The 7,385-nt window shown below is 45.3% G+C and overlaps 1 pseudogene; it reads right to left on the bottom strand.

Annotated features, from left to right (window-relative positions):
* Nucleotides 1-233: 233 nt before the first annotated feature.
* On the bottom strand, nucleotides 234-333 carry LOC115831019 (annotated as a pseudogene).
* Nucleotides 334-7,385: the final 7,052 nt, after the last annotated feature.

Below are 7,385 nucleotides of genomic sequence, written 5' to 3'. Positions count from 1 at the left end.
TGGCCTCAAGCAGTCCTCCCACCTCAACCTCCCAAAGTGCTGGGATTATAGGTCGACAGCCACCATGCCTGAAAGCTTGGCAATTTACCTCAAGCACAATAAGAATGCTCATGCCCTGTGACTCACAGTAATCTCACTTCTGGAAATATCATCTTTGGATATAATTCAACCTAAACAAAAGGTCATATGCACAAACACAGTGAAAATCTCGGAGTATTTTTTCTCTTTTTAAAAGAAATATGGAATGCTTCACAAATTTGCATGTCATTCTTGCACAGAGGCCATGCCAATCTCTCTATTGTTCCAACTGTAGTATAGGTGCTACCGAAGCAGGCATGAGTAATTTAAGATAGAGTGGTTAAGTGAAATAAGGAAGAGTTATGGGGAATTTAAGAATCTATGGTATTTATAGGCATCTCATAACAGTTCAGTAAATATTAGCTGCTACTTTTATTATTTTTATGGTAATTCCACTCAATTAAAAATTGTCATTAAAAATTACCATTTTCATGGAACATAATGTATCCTACAGAATAATTGTAAAAACAGATACAATTTGTCCCTTGGTATATGGGGGGATTGGCTCCAGCTCCTCCATTTCTATGTATACCAAAATCCACACATACTCAAGTTTTCCAGTCAGTCCTGTGGTATTGATATATATATATACACACATGTATATATGTGTATATATATGTGTATATATATATATATGTATATATATATGTACATGTATATATATACGTATGTGTGTATATATAAAATGAGAAAATTAGTGAGGTGTGGTGACAAGCACCTGTAGTCCCAGCTACTTGTGAGGCTGAGTCAGCAGGATTGCTTGAGCCTGCAGTGAGCCATAATTGCACCACTGCATTCCAGTCTGGGCAACAGAGTTAGACAGAAGGTTGACTGTTTAATAGAATTTTTCTGTTGACTTGAAGATATGGTCAGGACTGTGGTATATGAAAATTCTTCATAAGATAACTATCTAATCCAATTAATGCTGGAATTGGGAACAGAAAATGTTTTGGTGACTATTTATTCCTGCACTTGCTGTTATATAAACTATTGCCAGTGGGTACTTGACAACCAAGAATGTCATCTCTGAGCTACTCACAATCAAAGGTGATGTCTGGGACCCAGGTGTGTTGAGGTCCCCATGCCTGGGCTATGGGTGCTGAGTGGGACTTACTTATCCATCCATTTTCTATATTCCGGCACTGGGAAAGTTGGGTTTATCCATCTTGATAAAAGGTCATTTAAATTCCACTTGGCAAGAACCACAAATGGAAGAAAGGTCACGAAATCACAGGCTAGCCCTTGTTCTCAAGGGAATCTTCAGCTTAGGTGGTTCTGTAAAAGAGGAATCACATTGTTGAAAAATCATCGCAGGTCAGCTGAGGTGGCCCATACCTATAATCCCAGCCCATTGGGAGACTAAGGCAGGAGGATCCCATGAGGCCAGGAGTTCAAGACCAGCCTAGGCAACACAGTGAAACCTCATCTCTACAAAAAATTAGAAAATGAGCTGGGTGCGATGGCACATTCCTATAGTCCCAGCTACTCTGCAGGCTGAAGTGGGAGGATGAAAGTGGAAGCTGCAAAAGTGGGAGGATGAAAGTGGAAGCTGCAGAAGTGGAAGCTGCAGTGAGCTCTGATCTCACCACTGCACTCCAGCCTGGGTGACAGAGTGAGACCCTGTCTCAACATACACATACATACATACACACACAACCCCCCCACACGCACACACACCCACGCACGCACGCAGACACACAGACACCCCCTCATCTCAGTCTGTCCAGCCTTGACTAAAGAAAAGGTTCTTCTGGTTACAGAAGAGGTATGCTCTTTTGTAGGACAGGGAGGGACCAGCAAGCTTGTTCACAGTCTTCTCCTCATCCTCTGCTTAGTTTTTCAAGAACCCTCACCGTGGAAACAGAGACCCTGGGAAAATCTTTATATTACCAGGGGAGAAATATGCCTCCTTTGTCAATTAATAAATAGAATACCTGCCTTAAAATCGAGGGAGTTCTGCTAGAATGAATCACTCCCTACGACCCTGCTATGCAGGGAACATGAAAAACTGGAGTTTGGCCAGGCACAGTGGCTCACACCTGTAATCCCAGCACTTTGGGAGGCCGAGGCGGTGGACCACCTGAGGTCAGGAGTTCGAGACCAGCCTGGCTAACATGGTGAAACCCCATCTCTACTAAAAATACAAAAATTAGCTGGGTGTGGTGGTGGACGTGTGTAATCCCAGCTACTCAGGAGGCTGAGGCAGGAAAATCAGTTGAACCCGGGAGGTGGAGGTTGCAGTGAGCCGAGATCACACCACTGCGCTCCAGCATAGGTGACAGAGCGAGACTCTGTCTTAAAAAAACAAACAAACAAACAAAAAAAACTGGAGTTTGGGGCCCTATAATATTGTAGGCCACATTCCACATCGTAGAGACCTTATGAAAGTACGGCCTTTCCACAAAGCACTGCCAAACACCAGCTGGCTGTCTCCATGGGGCAACACCATATCTCTGGCTCTTGTTTCCCCAGGAGATGCTCTATTCCAGCCTTTCCTTACATTTTATATCCCGCACATTTCCTAGCATAAGGCCTCAAAACATAGTAAGCTGCCGAGTCACTGCTGATCTACTGCATATCCGACTTCAGATTCCAGCAGGGCACTTTGTATTTGAGAAATTAAAGAGGAGAGAATGGACCCAGACTGACGCTGGCCAACTTAGCGGTCCAAAGATATAAGCTGCTCAAACTGACTACAGTGCCTCTGATTTTCTGAGTCTGCTCTGCTCCTAGGGCTCTTTGGATGAAATTAATTTCTCCTTGTTGAAGAAATGGTTTGCTAGAATACAAAAAATTTGGCCAGGCACAGTGGCTCATGCCTCTAATCCCAGCACTCTGGGGGGCCGAGACAGGTGGATAACAAGGTCAGGAGTTCAAGACCAGCCTGGCCAACATGGAGAAACCCTGTCTGTACTAAAAATACAAAAATTAGCTGGGTATGGTGGCACGGGCCTGTAGTCCCAGCTACTCAGAAGGCTGAGGCAGGAGAATCGCTTGAACCCAGGGGGCGGAGGTTGCAGTGAGCTGAGACTGTGCCATTGTACTCCAGGGTGACAGAGCAAAACTCCATCTCAAAAAAAAAAAAAAAAAGAAAAAAAGAAAAAAAAGAGAATATAAAAAGTTTAAAGAAGAAAAAATGTTAAAATAAAATTTTCTCCTAAAGAGCACTCAAAAGCACACTCCCACCAATGCTGGATCTATTTATCTCTCTCTTTGTTTTTTTTTCTGAGATAGAGTCTCTCACTCTATCACCCAGGCTGGAGTACGGTGGCAAGATCATGGCTCACTGAGGCTTTCAATTCTTGGACTCAAGCTATCCTCTCACTTCAGCCTCCTGAGTAGCTGGAATTGTAGGTGCATGCCACCATGCCTGGCTAATTTTTTAATTTTTTGTAGAGAGGGGGTTCTCACTATGTGGCCCAGGCTGGTCTTGAACTCCTGGGTCAAACTAATCCTCCCGCCTTGACCTCCCAAAGTGCTGGGATTATAGGCTTTAGCCACTGTGCCCAGTCTATTTATCTTTCTATAACTCATATATTAAATCTTCCTCCTTAAATTGCCTCCTACCCACCCATCTGCAGGGATAGCAAACACAGGTATCAGCGAGTCAGGCAACCTACATGAGGGAAGGAGGTTGGAGTAATGTGGGAAAGTGGGGGAAACTGTAGCAAACTGTAAGGTAGCAAACTTCAACAGTTCTTCAACACTGTGATGGTCAAACCAAACACAGAAACAGGAAGCCCAGTTCAGTCACCAGCAGCCAACGTGGGATATTTCATCTACATGCTACAAGGCAAACTGCTTAGGATGAATGACCTGGTCTCCACCAACCTACTCTTGGGGTCCAGCCGCTCCTGCCCAAGTCCCTACACTCTACTGACAAGACCCACATTCACGGTACTCTCCTGACACCTTTTCTTGTTCACTTTTTTTTTTTTTTTTTTACTTTTTTTGAGACAGTCCCCCTCTGTCACACAGACTGAAGTACAGTGGGGTGGTTATGGCTCACTGCAGCTTCCATCTTCTGGCCTCAAGTAATCCTCCCACCTCAGCCTCCCAAGTAGTTGGGATTACAGGCATGTACCACCACCACACCTGGTTAAGTATACTATTTTTTCTTTTTTCTTTCTTTCTTTTTTTTTTTGGTTGTTGAGACAAAGTCTCACCCTGTCACCCAGGCTGGAGTGCAGTGGGGCGATCTCAGCTTACTGCAACCTCCAACTCCCAGGTTCTAGCAATTCGCCTGCCTCAGCCTCTCGGGTAGCTAGGATTACAGGTGTATGCCACCATGCCTGGCTAATTTTTGTATTTTTAGTAGAAACGGGATTTCACCATGTTGGCCAGGCTGGTCTTGAGCTCCTGACCTCAGGTGATCCACCCACATCAGCCTCCCAAACTGCTGGGATCACAGGCACAAGCCACTGCACCCAACCAGTTTATTATTTTTTCTAGGGACAGGGTCTCACTATGTTGCCCAGGTTGGTCTTCAACTCCTGGGCACAAGCAATCCCCTAGCCCCCTCCTCCCAAAGTGCTGGAATTACAGGCTTGAGCCAACACATCAGGCTCTAACAAATATTTCTTGAGCACCTACTACATACCAGGCACTATAATAGGTGCTCAGGAAACAGCAGTGAACAAGGTATAAGAGTTTCTGCCCTCACAGAGCTTATAGGGTAGCAGGAAATTGATATAGTTTGAATGTTTGTCTCCTCCAATTCTCATATTGAAATTAAATCCCTAATGTTGGAGGTGGTGCCTGGTGGGAGGTGTGTGGGTCATGGGGGCAGATCCCTCATGAATGGCTTAGTGCCCTCCCCATGTTAATGAGTGAGTCCTCTCTCTACTAGTTCATGTGAGAGCTGACTGTTTAAAGAGCCTGGCACCTCCTCCCCTGTCCCTTGCTCCGTCTTCTCACCAAGTGACGTGCCGGCTCCTCCTTCACCTTCTACCATGAATGGAAACCTCCTGAGGTCCTCACCAGCAGACGCTGGCACTATGCCTTTTTTTTCTGAGACAGGGTCTCACTCTGACACTCAGGTTAGAGAGCAGTGGTGTAATTATGGCTCACTGCGACCCTGACCTCCTGGGCTAGAGATCTTCAAGTAGCTGGGACCATATGCATGCATCAGTGCACCACCGTGCCTGGCTGATTTTTTTTTTATTTTTAGTAGAGACAATGTCTCACCATGTTTCCCAGGCTGGTTTCAAACTTCTGGGCTCGAGCAATCCTCCTGCCTCAGCGTCCCAAAGTGCTGGGATTACAGATGTGGGCCACTGTGCCCAGCGTGGCACCATGCTACTTGTATAGTCTGCAGAACTGTGAGCCAAATAAACTGTTTTTCTTTATAAAGTACCCAGCCTCAGGTGTTTCCTTATAGCAATGCAAAATGGACTAATCTAGGAATTGTATGCCGGCACTTACCAGACTGTGATGAGCACATGACAGAAGTACAGAGTGGGACTGAAACGCTCCCCAGGGGCTTCTTGTTGCGTCAGAGTGGGGTGAGACATCTCGGCTGAGGCTAAAGATGAGTAAAGATGAGAGTGAAAGAGTGATGATGGGGGTAAGGAGAGGGTTTCCTGAAGAAGGACCAGTAAAGTCCCCCAAGAAAACTGTGAGGTCACTTCCTGGAAATCACCAGCATCCCATTTCCCATTGGCAAGGAGCTCAGCATGGTCCCTTGGATAACCAAACCTATGCCCAAATCCCATCTGTGTGAGTCTATCTCCAGGGACCCTTCTTAGCATAATAGAGTCCAATCAGGAGACAAAAACTACTCAAAAGTTTAAAGTGGTAAAATTTAATACAGAGAATTATTCATTATAACAGGGTAACAGCATAACAAGAGATTGGCTACCAAAAAGTAAAAAGAACTCTAGAGAACATAGGACTATCAGACGCCAGGCATGGTGGCTCATGCTTATAATTCCAGTAATATGAAAAGCCAAGGCAGGAGGATTGCTTCAGGCCAGGAGTTTGAGACCAGCCTGGGAAACACGGCGAGACCCTGTCTCTACCAAAGAAAAAATAATAGCCAGGTGTGGTGGTGCACACCTGTAGTCCTAGCTACTTAGGAGGCTGAGGTGGGAGTATTGTTTGAGCCAGGGAAGTCATGGCTGCAGTGAGCTGTGATTTCGTCACTGTGCTTTAGCCTGGGCAACAGAGGGAGACCCTGTCTCAAAAAAAAAAAAATGTATAGGCCCAGCTGATACAATGAACAGTAACTGCCCCTACTATCCCTATGATTAGATGGAGTGACCAAGGAAGGGACTCCTCACTAGGGCTGAGATCCAGCCACCCTTGGAGAGGGCACAGTCATGGGTAATTCAATGGCAGAATTGCTGCATTACCACATGGTGGAACATGCTAGCAATCTGCCCTCTGGAATTTGCTGAAAATCTGCCTCCTATGGTGCTAGATTAAGCTATTAATGAACAGTTGTCTCACTACAAAACCACCCACGCAGGTGCAGAGAAACTGCTGGTCACTGGGTGCTGCTGAGCACCATGCAGGGCAGGAGCCCAGTGCTGGACAAGCTCACTGGCTGTGGAGATTGACACACTACAATCAGAAAGAATAGCCTCTTACAAAGTCCCTCTAGCACAATGTACTGACAACATTTAATAATGCACCAACTGATAGAGGAAGCATATAAGGAACCCACATCTATGTTTGCAGAGCAGGCAGTGAAGGGTGAATTTTGAACTGATGGGCAGTCATTGGATGGATAGCTGGTACATGACACATTTCAATCTACCAAGGAAAAAAGGAAGAGAGAAAAGAGATAGAGGACTAGGCATGGTGGTTCACTCCTATAATCCCAGCAGTTTGGGAGGCCAAGGCAGTTGGATGACTTGGGTCCAGGAGTTCAAAACCCAGCCTGAGTGACATAGTGAAACCCTGTCTCTACTAAAAATAAAAAAATTAGCTGAGTGTGGTGGCTTGTGACTATAGTCCCAACTGCTCAAGAGGCTGAGGTAAAAAGGATCGCAAGTGTCTGAGAGTTCGAGGCTGCAGTGAGCCATGATCACACCACTGCACTCCTGCCTGGGCAACACAGTGAGATCCTGTCTCAAAAAAAGAAATACTGGTGAAAATGTGAAGAAATTGGAACCCACATACATTATTGCTGGGAACATAAAATGGTTTAACCACTTTGTTTGGGTGTTTCTTTCTTGTCATTTTAATTTGATTTTTTAAAAAATCGAGATAAGATCTCACTATCTTGCCTAGGCTGGTCTCTTTTAACTTGTAGGCTCAAGTGATCCTCCCACCTCAGCCTCTCATGTAGCTGGAATTACAGG

This window comes from Nomascus leucogenys, chromosome 17 (assembly GCF_006542625.1).
Source record: "Nomascus leucogenys isolate Asia chromosome 17, Asia_NLE_v1, whole genome shotgun sequence".
Lineage (NCBI taxonomy): Eukaryota > Metazoa > Chordata > Mammalia > Primates > Hylobatidae > Nomascus > Nomascus leucogenys.
Note: the sequence above shows the minus strand (reverse complement) of the source record. Positions and strands in the feature narration are given on the sequence as shown.